Source organism: Meriones unguiculatus, chromosome 21 (assembly GCF_030254825.1).
Source record: "Meriones unguiculatus strain TT.TT164.6M chromosome 21, Bangor_MerUng_6.1, whole genome shotgun sequence".
Classification (NCBI taxonomy): Eukaryota; Metazoa; Chordata; class Mammalia; order Rodentia; family Muridae; genus Meriones; species Meriones unguiculatus.
Window position 1 is genome coordinate 41,101,382 of NC_083368.1, and position 13,995 is coordinate 41,115,376.

The 13,995-nt window shown below is 39.0% G+C and overlaps 1 pseudogene; it reads right to left on the bottom strand.

Annotated features, from left to right (window-relative positions):
* Window positions 1-1,361: 1,361 nt before the first annotated feature.
* On the bottom strand, window positions 1,362-11,992 carry LOC110542467 (large ribosomal subunit protein uL4-like; annotated as a pseudogene).
* Between the last annotated feature and the right edge of the window lie 2,003 nt (window positions 11,993-13,995).

Sequence of the window (13,995 nt, forward strand, 5' to 3'; positions counted from 1 at the left end):
CTTTACAGACAGGTACACTTGCTCTCATAAGTAACTAAGAAACTTACCAGGACCCTGGAGTCCTTCTTATCCATCCAGTGTTATTGGTTGCTGTCACTCATGCTCAGCAGGCAAACCATAGCAGGACCACATCCATCTCTTTTCCTCTAATTTTCCTCCTCTGACCAACTTGACCTTTAGCCACCTATCTGAAGCCGCCTGATTTGAGAAGCCTTCATTATTAAAAAGTCAACTTATTATGAAACATCTTTGTAGCACAAATAAATAGTTTGAGTGTGTTACCCTGGCAACCACTTTCTAACACTTATACAGTAATTGACATGCACAAAGGAACTGTTCTCCTGGCTAAAGAGCACATTCTGGGTCTTCAGTACAGCTACATGTGGCCACTGCATCAAAGCAGCTAATTACTCATTGATATTAAACCTACCTAAAGGATAACATGTCCCATGCAAAAACTCAAGTCTGAATGTTTTCAAGGTTCATTTTTTCTTAAAAGTATTAATCAGCCATTTGGGGAAAACTGACATAAACATTTCTCTCCATCTCATAATCTTGATGTCTCTATAACGAGGCTACATCCACACTTAATGCATTTGAAAATACCAAAACGTGTATAATGAGTTTTGTCAAGGCCTACAAAAGTCTAAGATTTTTGCTACCTCTACTTCCAACATGCCCTGTGCTACAGAAAGAGAAGATTATATCTGTATCTTTGCAAGCTGTTTAGCCCATTAATATATTTGAAAAGAATTTGATCAATAAGTGATGAAGCAGGGCTTGGTGGCACACTCCTTTAATCCAGCAGTTGAGCGATAGACACAGGTGAATCTATGTGTTATAGGCTGGCCTGGTCTACATAGTGAATTCCAGGACAGGCAGGAATTTTTTCCCTATGATTAGGCTTTTTATTCAAATAGGCTGTCTCTGTTTATCCTTTGGGGAATGAAATCGGTCCTAATAATATAAACAGCAGCCTTTTCTTCTGTGGTAGGTTTCTTCTCTGCCAGTTTCTTCTTGGCTGCTGGTTTCTTGGTGGCAGCGTCTTTATCTACCGTGTTTTTCTACCCAGCAGGCTTCTTTCTCTTGTTAACATGGAAAGTTTTCTTCTGTTTCTTGCTCTCTGCCTGCCTCTTGCCAGCAGCCACCTTCTCTGATTCCCCCTGCTCTCATCTAGCTGCTGCTGCTACTTCCACTTTCTCTACCTGTGTTTGGAATTTCTGAGAGGGAAAAGGGTGGTGCTCCTGTGTGTACATAATCTTGAGGAACCAGTTCAGCTTCAACATGATTCTCAGGTTCTTCCATGACTTCTTCTTTCATGGTGCTCAGAGGGCTCCTTGGATGTTAGTGCTTTTCAAGATTCAGCTAAAGCCCATGTTCATCATTTAGCGTATTGGAAGGTTACAGTTACTCTTGCTGGAAGCATCCTTCAACCAAGAACCAACAACTCATCTTAACTTCTGGAAAGTCCTTTCATTCAAAATGCAGAAATGCCTCATACACCCACCAGCACTAAGTTTCAAAATGTTCAGCCTGCTTAAATTAAGCAGAGTATTAGCAGGTGTGGTGATCTGAATGACAATGCTCCCCCTCCCACCTTGCTTACCAGGAAGTGGCACTGTTTGAAAAGATTAGAAGTGTGGCCTGTAGAGGAATTTTAATTCAGAACATGGCTGCTATGGCAAGAGATCACATCCAAAGATCTAGGTCTGTGAGATCCAGCTGGAATACAAACATGCCTTTAATCCCAGGAGACAGGGGCAAGCAGATCTCTGAGTTCAAGGTCCATGTGGTACAGGGCGGGTAAAGAAGTTTCAGGTAAAGAAAAGCTTAGGCCCAGGCATGGCTGTACAAGCCTTTAATCCCAGCCCTTGGGAGACAAAGGCATGCAGATCTCTAAATTCTAGTCAGTGCTGTTCAGGCAGTTCAGTTGAGTCAGTGAGTTGAGAGGCAGGACAGTGGAGTTGAGTTTGTGGTAGTTCAGTTCATGAAGTTCAAAAACAGTTTTACCAGAAGAGTTTTACTAAGACAGGTGGAAGAGAGAACAAGCTAGACACAGAAGATAGATGAGCCAAAAATGAGAAGGAGCCAAAAGATTTCATTTGGGGAATGAAATCGGTCCTAATAATATAAACAGCAGCCTTTTCTTCTGTGGTAGGTTTCTTCTCTGCCAGTTTCTTCTTGGCTGCTGGTTTCTTGGTGGCAGCGTCTTTATCTACCGTGTTTTTCTACCCAGCAGGCTTCTTTCTCTTGTTAACATGGAAAGTTTTCTTCTGTTTCTTGCTCTCCTTCACCAAGGCCAAAGTTAACATGTGGTCAAGCAAAGCAATTCATTCAGGAGTTGAGAGAAGCCAGTTTTAAATCACTCATCTAGGAGAGAAACAGAATAACTGAATTGAACCAGCCACCCAAAGTCCAGAAAGAGGTAGAAAGGGTGAGTTTATTCAGCACTAAGTCTCAAAGGCTGAAAAATATTCTAGGCCTAGATTAGATTGTATGGAGCCTGGAAGTTTTCAGGACTAGGCCTAGGTTAGCAGACTGAGGCAGTAAGCCTTGGAGACAACAATTAAATCAGAAGAATAAGAGTTACTGTTACTTTGGCCTTGGTGAAGGAAGTGTGTCACTGGCTGGCACACTTGAAAAGCCCATATCAAGGCTACACACAGTCTCTCAGCCAGGGTATCAGGATGTAGCTCTCATCTGCTACTCCAGCACCATGTCTGCCTGCACATTGCCATGCTTCCTGCCACGATGATAACGGACTGAAACTCTGAGACTGTAAGCCAGCCCCAATTAAATGCTTTCCTTTAGAAGAGTTGCATTGGCCCTGTTATTTCTTCACAGAAAAAGAATGTTGGCTAAGACACCAGGGATGCTTATGAAGGCCTTGATTATATCATCATGTTCACTGTAGATGATGCAGCATCCCCTGTGCTGATTATGTCATCAATCCCTCATTGGCAGAGAGACTTTTACCTTTTTAAAGTCATCACAGGCCTTACTTTTATTTGGGAATCTTGGTCTTCTTGCAGCCTTCAACCTTGTCTCTAACCACCAAAGGCAGTGCAGAAACTTCCTTAGAATTATGAACTTTTGACATCACCAAAGCTGGGAAGGCTGACACAGCCTAGACAGAGAAAAGGGCATATTACTTTTGCATTGTGTTCACTCTATACTGTCAACAGTGGCAGGCTTTAGTTGATCAACCATGAGGCTTCCCCAACACATATTTCCAAGTCACCCTGACCAAAACAGTGGGTCTCACTACCTGGAACTCTCCAAATTGGAGCCACAGTTCTGCCAATGCACCAAGACTCACCACTGGTCTGATGACTTGCTAATTCACTGATAGCATATGGGTCTGTCTGGGTTTTGTTTGTTTGTTTGTTTGTTTGTTTCATAAGGAGGTGTAAACAAAGTTCATGATATTTGGCCTTAAACACAGTGACTTTTTTTTTTTTTTTTTGCCAGATGACTACCCCTTTTCAGGGTACACTGATGAGAGGATCAGTGCACATTCCCTGTATTTTTAATTTTTAAATTTGCATTTTAAAGTTTTTGTAGGTAACAATGTTATCTGAGGAAAATTCTTTAGTGACTATCAACCAAGTAGTAATGTTGTCTAACTTGAGGAATACAGTAGGTAGAAAAAAAAAAATAAGTGGCAAACACTCAGGTTACCATTTAGCCTTTATAGTAGTTGTGACAGAAGCCAGGTAACTTACAATCACTGTAAGAAAGGCTTAAATATTCAACCATATACTCTAATTTCTGCAGGGTTTGGTCCCTACAGGCTTACTTTCACTCATCTTTTGATATGAGCAAAAGACTACGGTGAATGTATTTTTCCCTCTTGTGGATTTGGGCTTCTCTTAGTATCACCATAAACACTCTCTTAGGAGTGCTATCTTGGGCACAGTGCGTTGTTTAAAGTGAAAGTATGGAAAAACAATGAAAATGATAGCTATACAGTTCATTAATTCACCATTCGGCATCTTGTCAATGTGTACTTTATTCAACTAACACTTTTCCTTCGATAAACTCTAGGTCTAAAAAACATGGATTTATTCATGAAAATGGCTATTTAATGGTAGGCAGGGATATAAAATAACAAGCATCCATGTCATCCCTAAGCATCTTATCCTGATTTTTGTTGGAGACTGAATTTCCTTATGCCTCTTTATAGTAATTGCTGAGGCTGTCATTTATGAGGCTATCATCATGAAGAACATTGCAAGTTTTCAAGGGAATGTCATTTAAAAGACAGGAAATTACATCCTGATATGTCTAATTACTCAAATTAAAATTAGTTTCAATTAGTGAGTTCTTTAACATCCACCTTTGCCTAAAACTGTTCATAAAGTAATCAATAAACAGTATGTGGGGCATTGTGCTATTAATATATACACAAGTAATGATAAACATTATGTTCTTCTTAGTCTATGTTTAGTTTCAAAATAACATAATCAAAAGCATCTTCCTCATGCAGAGGAGATGTGGAACTTCTGTCACCCTAATGGTGTGAAAACATAATGATGCTTTCCTACAAAGGAAAACCTCTCTTCTTTGATGTTGGAGTCTGGCTTCCATTTACCACAGCCTCAGTGAGCTGAGAAGAAAACATACATTACCCACACTATCAAAGATGCCACAATTTGCTGCTAACAAGCAGACACTTAATTGCAGAATATAAAATGATGTGTCTGCTTTTGATTTTTGTAGTGATGACTCTTTATTAAACAGTATGCGCAGAGCTACCTAAAAACACCCTCAGATGCAATACTCTATTTTTTTCGTCGCAGTATCCACCAAAACCAGAAAATGGAATCCAGTCTACGCTCTGAATCACTACGTGCTGTCATGTTTGTGGTTTTAGCTCTTTCTGGGCCATCTCACTTATGTTTTTATGTGGATGGAATTACAATTACTCTGAGAAGCACAAATTAAAGTAAGATCTAAGTGATTGTAGACTAAGGCATTCAAATAGATTTTATACATTTCGATCTAATTAAAAACCAATACTTCAAATTAAAAGCTAGTCTATGGAAATCACTCTCTTGTCACACACTCACACCATTCAAACCTGCAATGAGCATAGCTTAGAAAATGTTATTGTGCAAGGTTGTTGTGGGTGTTAAGTTAGATTAGCACTGCAAAGTACCTAGTTTAGTGTTAAGTTAATAATAAATTTCGGTTATTAATTTTGAAGATTAAAAATGAATGTGATTGAAGATCGTGAATCTTATAATACTTAGGGAACCCCGGGACATAGAAGAATGATTTAGCAAAAGAAAGCATGATCATGAGTAAGAAGAGAAAGAGCTAAGTATGAGGAAAAGGACCAGAAGCCAGGAATAGGGCGAGTGTTAAAACACAAGGCTTTGGGCTCTTACTAGAAACACATGTAGCTCAGGAAGTTCTCAACGATTGCTCACTCTGATGCTTGTGAAGCCTTTCTGCACCACCCAAAATAAAGTTCTTAAGTCAGATAAAGTATTCAACCTTCTAGTGAATATTACAACTCTACGTGTCTTTAAAGGAATTCTAGATTTCAAAGAACATGTCGTGTGGATTCTGATCAGGGGTGGTGGCAAGAACAGAGAAAATTCATCAGCTCTTTCAAGCTCCTGTCATATTGGATTCCCTGGAGATAAGATTGGCCAGATTGTAGGATTTTTGTCTGTCTAGCTGAGGAGTTCAAAAATTTGTCTGGATAAATCTTGCCAAAATTTTTGTCCTGCTTTTCTCTCATGCAGACACAAAGCAGGCAGAATCATCTAAATTCCCTAAAGGCCTTCGAAATAAAGCCAATCCATTAACCACAGTGTCTTTTATCCAAACTAAACAACCTGGCTCCAGCGTGGTCCAAGTCTATTTCTCATGCTTTCTGAGATACCTTAATATTTTTCTAACATGTGTGGGATAAAATTAAAATGTGAATAGACAGGCAGAATTTGAGCAGCAAAATAGAAGGCCTACCTATATTTTACATGGATATCATGACAAACCCAGAGAATTGTGAAAATTTTATATTGTGAAAATGTGTGGATTTCTAGCAAGTGCTTATCATTCTCAAGCAGTACTGGTAAATGCTAGTTAACTACCTAGTTTTATCCAAGTAATAAATATAAAACAAAGGGCCTTAAAAGGTGAGGTGTGTGTATTTGGATATATAGCATAGAGGTGAGACATTTTCAGCATGCCTAGTAGCCTGATGTACTTGAGGAACTACTTGAAGCATTCACAAATTTGTCCAAAATTCAGAGTGTGAATATTAAATCACAAAACATAGTAATGGAGGATGATCTAAATGTCTAAAACAAGTGAACAAAAAGAAGACATAATAAAGTAGAGAGAGGGCTGTTGGAGGGACTCATAATGTTCCTATAATTCATTGGGTTTCAGTCAATAAAGAACATGCTACATGTGTCAGAATGAAAGGATTTTTTTTTTTAAATATAGAAACTGAGATGAGTAAATACTTAAGAGATTGCCCTTGGTTCAGAAGGAAATAACATGCATGCATTTAGTAGAGGTCCATGATACCACAAAAGCATCAAAGAATGGAATAAAATGGGGGCTAGGACTACCAGTGCTACTGGGTAGAATAATTGACTTCTGTGGGTTTTCTGACTATAAAACATCTGTATGAAATATGCTGTGTTTGTATATCTATGTGTATTCAGACATTCCCTTTTGTTCAGCAAATACTAATCTAACTTTCCAGCAGCAAATTTTGCAACACTAAATATTTTCACACTAACACTGAACTTTTGGGGAAATGTATCACGCAATCAGTGTTCAGATGTTGCACATACTTCAGGGGTTAGATGAAGTGCCCTGACTACCCTAACCAATGATGCCCCCAAAGTCCATGTAATGGAATCCTGTAATTGTTTAAGCTAAAAATAGAAATAAACTTCATGTTATCAACAATACTGAATCTTTTCTGCATGCAAAAAAAAAAAAAAAGAGCATCATTATGTAAGAAAAAAAAGTTTGAAATAAAAACTAATGGCTATTTGTGATTTTTTTTAAATGGTAAAAGTATATAGATAGAATAACTTAGAAGGAAATACAGGATATAGACAAAGAAAATGAAAGTAAAGGGAACTTCTGTATTTGTCATGACAATAGAAGTTTCAAGGTATCACCAAGGCTGAAGAGACTATATGAAACTTTTAAGTTTTAAGATATAATGATATCTTAACACCTCCAGCTGTGGAAGCTTTTAGAGCAGAGCCCCGCTTACACGACATGCACGGGACCCTGGGTTTGATCTTCAGCACACATAAACTGCATACAATAGCACAAGTCTGCAATCTCAACACTTAGTGATGGAGATAGAAGGATTAAGAGTTCAAGGTTATCCCTGGCTACAAAGCAAGTTTAAAGCCATCCAGTGCTATGTGAGACTTATATGAGACTATTTCTTAAAACAAAACATAGAAAGAAAGAAGAAGAAAAACACTTCCGAAAATGATAGGCATGTGTGACCAAACTTAGAGGATCTGTCTGAATAGCAGTGCCTAGGTGCTTCTAAATGCTAGCAACACAGAGGCTTGAGAACACCTCTCAGAAGCAGAACGGAAAACTAAGACAAAAGGAGAAATATTTTCAAAATCTGGCAAAACAAACAAAAAAAAGAACCATTCCAGAACAGAATTCTATATTTCTTCTACACAAAATGTCCCTACCACATGCATTTCCTTCCCTGGAATGTTCTAAGTAAGTACTGACAGAAGATGAATAAATGTCCAAATAGCAGAGTATCCTACCCAACACAGGCAAAAAAGACACTTGTGCATAGAAGGATATTCAAGAATGGCTCCTAATTGAAGCATCACATGATTCTGCATGACAAGTTTCCAGAAATATGCTTCTTTCGTGTTTCAACATGTTGAGAAATAATTCACACATCCATTGAAGAGCTTAAGAGTTTATAGACAAATGTAAAAACATATATGTAGAAATTCAAAAATATTATTAACTACAAAAAATGAGAGAAGGAACATCAAAGGGAAATTTATATATATTTATATAGTTATTTTATTTTTAAATTTATTTTTTATTAATTACAATTTATTCACTTTGTATCCCAGCTGTAGCCCCCTCTGTCATCTCCTCCCATGCCCATCTCGAAGTCCACTGATAGAGGAGGTCCTCTTCTTTCATCTGACCCTAGCCTATCAGGTCTCATCAGGACTGGCTGCATTGTCTTTCTCTATGGACTGGCAAGGCTGCTCCACCCTCAGGGGGAGGTGATCAAAGAGCCTGCCACTGAGTTCATGTCAGAGACAGTCCCTGTTCCCCTTACTAGGGCATCCCACTTGGATACTGAGCTGCCATGGGCAGGGGTTCTAGGTTATCTCCATGCATGGTCCTTGGTTGAAGTTAAATTTCATCAAAGGGAAAATTAACTGTATACTATGTGAGTCAGCCACATAGAGGAAAGACATTTTCACTTCATATAAACTCCAAAAGTTGATCTGAACAAAACTAGCAGAAAGCTATACTAGAAATGTATGTATGTGCTGAGGTCAGTGTTGTACTCTAAATTAAAGTGAATTTTTATTATTTAAAGTTATCTTTGCCTGGAAAAGTGACAGGAAACATTAAAATTGTTAAAACGAATTGCCTATACCATGTGGTAGGAATAGAGAAGTGTATGTGTGTGTGTGTGTGTGTGTTAGGCAGACATGCTTAGCAAGCATATTGAGTTAAAATTATTTACATATAAAACTTTTATGAATATAAGAATGCAGGGACTAAGATGATGGCTCAGTGATGTAATCCATGTCACTAACACACACACATAAAACGCCAGGTGTGGGAAAATGCACTTGTAATTCCAGCATAGACAGGGGAAGACAGGAAAATCCTGATGGCTTGCTTGCCAGGCATTCTGATAAATCAGTGATCCCAAGTTTAGGAAGATACTTTGTATCAAAATAAATAAATAAATAAAGATGCATGGTAATACAGAGGGATACCCAATGTCATCTTATGGCCTCCAAGCACACACACACACACACACACACACACACACACACACATTGTCCTATGAATCAACTCAAATCCAAAATTCTTGACCAAATAAGTTCCAATTTTTTCTAATCTATAAATTTTGACTAAAGATAGAAGGATTACTTAAGGATATAGAAACCTTTGATCTATCCTTTTGAATGCACTTTAGCATTAGATTCTTAACATTCTTAGTCATGGCTTTATAACTGAATTTATAACCATTAAAATGTTTTTCTTTCAAACATGGTATATACTTGCTTATATTAGACCTATAAGATATGATAAACATAATGAAATCTATACACCTAAACAAGATAAACAAGAAAGCAGACATGGAGTAAGATGATCAATCCTCACTTAGAAAGACAAATGGGATGTGCATTGGACATAGGACAGAAGCTTACCATAGAGGGCCTCTGAAAGACTCTAGTTAGCAGTGTATCAAAGCAGATACTCATAACCAAACCTTCGGCAGAGTACAGGGAATCATATGAAAGAAGGGGAGTTAGTATGACGCAGAAAAGATAGGAGTTCCACAAGGACCAAATATATCTGGGCACAGGGGTCTTTTCTGAGACTGACACCCCACCAAGGACCATGTATGGATATAACCTAGAACCTCTGCTCGGATGTAGCCCGTGATAGCTCAGTAACCAATTGGTTCCCCATAGTAAGGGGAACAGGGCCTATTTCTGACAGGAACGCAATGGCAGTCTCTTTGACCTCCCCACCCCCAAAGGGAGGAGCAGTCCTGCTAGGCCACAGAGGAGGACTTTGCAGCCAGTCCTGAAGATACCTGATAAAACAGGGTCAGATGAAAGGGGAGGAGGTCCTTCCCAATCAGTGGACTTGGAAAGGGGCAGGGAGGGGATGAAGGAGGGAGGGTGGGATTGGGAGGGAATGAGGGAGCGGGATACAGCTGGGATACAGAGTTAATAAAATGTAACTAATAATAAAAAAATTAAATTAAATTAAAAAATAGAAAAAATAAAAAATGTTTTTCTTTAAGTTTCATAGACAGAAGCAGATGAAAGTATAATGAAATAAGCATTGAATATTCAGGGAAATTAAAATGGTTTTCTTGTGTCCTAATATTTATTGAAAACATTGAGAATGAACCTATCCAGTTTTATATCTCTGTTATTTTAGGTATTCCTTTGTATTTTAACCATATCCTTCCTTTCCCAGGATGTCATAATATTGTGAGAGCAATCAAGATTTTTGAGAACTATGAATGTCAGTGAAATTGAAACACTAATTTGCCTTTTGACTCCAATCAATGTAACTGTCTTACATTAAATATTTATACCAGTTTTGCTCCACCCTTCTTTTCTTCACTCTCTCAATACCAACTGAAATGCCCCAAACTGTAGGATCTACTAGATACTTCCTATATCCTGTATCAGTCACTTTCTTTATGACTGTGACAACATTTCTAACAAGAAGCCACCTAAGGAAGGGAAGTTTTATTTGGGCTTCGAGCTTAAGAAGATGAACTCCTTCCCGACAGAGGGAAGTGAAGTGTGTGGTCGCATTGCATCTGCTGTCACGAAAGAGGTGGCCAGGAAACCTAGAAGTCATCTGGCTTCTTCTTGCTTCATTTTTGTTCAGTTTAGACTCCAATCTATGGGTACAGCCACCCACTTCCGGCATGACCTTTTTGCTCAGTTAAATTCTCTGGAAATACCCTCACAGACATACCCACAAATGTGCCACGTGGGTGATTTTAAACCTAGTCAAGCTGACAATGAAGGTTAACCATCCATTTGCCCAACAGAATCTCACCTCTTTTAGATAAAGACAAGATTTTAGTTTATTTAGAATTTTCTAATACAAGGCTCACCCTGTAGCAAATAGATAAAATATGTGTAATCAACAAACTTTCTCTTCTTCCACTTTGAGTCAGAAAACATAATATAAATTAATATGATAATTTGGGTATATGATGTGATATATGATAGATGCATGCATTAATAATCACTGAAACTATTTCATTCTGCTTCGTTTCAATGAGTGGGTAACTCTACTGATCATATTAATAGTTACTGACCAATTTAAATATAATAAATGAGTCAAAAACTTCATTGCACACAGTCCTAGTATTTCAGAAAGCTGTAAGAAATCATAGTGAAATATTCTTCCCGTGAGGGCTTATTAAATTGTAACAAGTATTGCCATTTAAAATTTTAACTCAATCTCAAACTATTCTTAATGATCCAACTACACACACCATACAAACCAAATAGAAAATTAATAACAGTAACAACAAATCTAAGCTACATATAAACAAAAATGAAGATGTTATAAAATATTAATGTAGCAAAGATAGTATGTTTGAGAGGGTACATGCCAAGAACGTCCATAAATATAATTTGCCTTGAAAAAAAAAAGAATATTTGAGGAGGTACAAGATGACTGCCCTGACCACTCAAGAGTAGCTGAACAGCAGCTCAGCAGTGAGAGCAGAGTGACCAACCCTGCCATCTGTGGCTCAGACTTTGGGTGCTCAGTCTCAAGGTCTTTGCAGTGAATACCTTCCTGTCCTGAGGGTGAGGCTCCAAACCCGGGCATGCACTCCCACAGTTCTGCGAACACCTTCTGGGTACCAGCCGCTCCTGGTTCCAAACCCGGAAGCCTACTCTCACCATCCTGCGGACACCTTCCTGGCTGCAGTGGCTAGTGGCGCTCACTCTCACTGTTCTGTGGAGGGGTTATCTTCCCGTACTGTGGGGGAGGCACACCTCCATTCTGCCTGCTACCCAGCTGTCTGGTATACAGAAAAGGAACCCAACAAAGCTGAGGTAGGTGCAGGATCCAAGACCCATTGTCGACCATCTCCTGTGGGGCACCGGAAGAGCTCCAGGCCCAGAGACTTTTCTGCCTGCTCCTCAGCTGCCTGGAATACCTGGGACAGAAACAAGGGGCCCAGCACAGCTGGTGAACACAGCAGACCTGAGCCAGGCATGGGACCCAAATCCCATTGTCCGCCAACTCAAGTGCTGTGGGACACTGAAACAGTCCTAGGCTCAGAGATCTTTCTGCATTGTGCCCCAGCTATCTGACATGCCTGGGTCACAAACAGCGAGCCTAGAAGATAGTGAACCCAGTGGAGCTGAGCTAGGTGTGAGACCCAACTGACACTGTCCATCACCTCGATGAAGCCTGTGGGCACGGGAGCAGCTCTAGGCTTGGAGAGCTGCCTGCCTGCACCCCAGCTGCCTGGCCCGGGTCACAAGCAGTGAGACAGTGAACTCAGCAGAGCCACCTCCCTTCCTTAGCTACATCTGAATCTCCAGCACCCATTCTTGAGACCCTGGACATCTCTCATCTTCCTGTAGCCTACTCCAGACTCCACAAACAGGTGGACCCAATCTGCAGTAAAGGTTCTAGGAACAGTCAAGTCTACAGACAACTAGATGGCTAAAGGAAGGCAAAAAAAAAAAAAAAAAAAAAAAATCAGCACATCGTGGCGTCACCAGAATTCCCCAAAATCAATGGATATTCTAATGCAGCTGAAACACAATGAAATCTTAAATCTATGATTATGCAGTTATTCGAGGCACATAAAAATGAACAAGAATAAAAAAATAGAGATCATCATCGACAGAGAGAAATCCATAATCGAACACATGAAGGAAATGAATAAAATATTTCAAGACATGAAAACAGAATTAGAAGCAATAAATAAAACACAAATAGAATAACTAAAACCATCCTGAAAAATACAAGAACTTCTGGAGCTATCTCCACCCCTGATCTCAAGTCGTACTATAGAGCAACAGTAATAAAAACGGCATGGTACTGGCATAGAAACAGACTAGAAGATTAATGGAATCAAATCACAGACCCAGAAATAAACCCACACACCTACGGACACATGATTTTTAACAAAGAAGCCAAAATCATACAATGGAAAAACAACAGCATCTTCAACAAATGGTGTTAGTCTAACTGGGTATCTACATGTAGAAAAATGCAAATAGATCCATACTTATCACCCTGCACAAAAGTAAAGTCCAAGTGGGTCAAAGACCTCAACAGAAAACCAGACATATTAAATCTGTTTGAAGAAAATGTGGGGAAGAGCCTTGAACTCATTGGTACAGGAGACAATTTCCTGGACAGAACACCAAGAGCTCAGGCTCTAAGAGCAACAATCAACAAATGGGAACTCCTAAAACAGAAAGGTTTCTGTAAAGCACTGGACACTGACAACACAACAAAATGACAGCTTACAGACTAGAAAAAGATCTTCACCAATCCTATATCTGACAAAGGGCTAATATGCAGAATATATAAAGAACTCAAGAAATTAAACACTAACAAACCAAATAATCCAATTAAAAAATGGAGTACAGAGCTAAACAGAGAATTCTCAATAGAGGAATATCAAATGGCAGAGAAACACTTAAAGAAATGCTCAGTGTCCTTGGTCATCAAGGAAATGCAAATCAAAACAACCCTGAGATTTCACCTTACACCCATCAGAATGGCTAAGATCAAAAGCTCAAGTGACAACACATGCTGTAGAGGATGTGAAGAAAGTGGACCCTCCTCCACTGCTGGTGGGAATGTAAACTTACACAACCACTTCGGAAATCAATTTGGCACTTTCTCAGACAATTAGGAATAGTGCTACCTCAAGATTTAGCCATCAACTCCTAGGCATATATCCAAAATCTGAGCAAGTACACAACAAGGACATTTGTTCAAACATATTCGTAGCAGCCTTATTCATAATAGCCAGAATCTGGAAACAACCCAGATGTCCCTCAACAGAGGAATGGATACAGAAATTGTGTGTGGAATACTTCTCAACAATCAAAAACAAGGAAATCATGAAATTTGCAGACAAATGATAGGAACTAGAAAAGATTATCTTGAGGTAATCCAGAAACAGAAGGACACAAATGGTATATACTCACTTACAAGTGGATATTAGCCATATAATATAGGATAAACTTAATA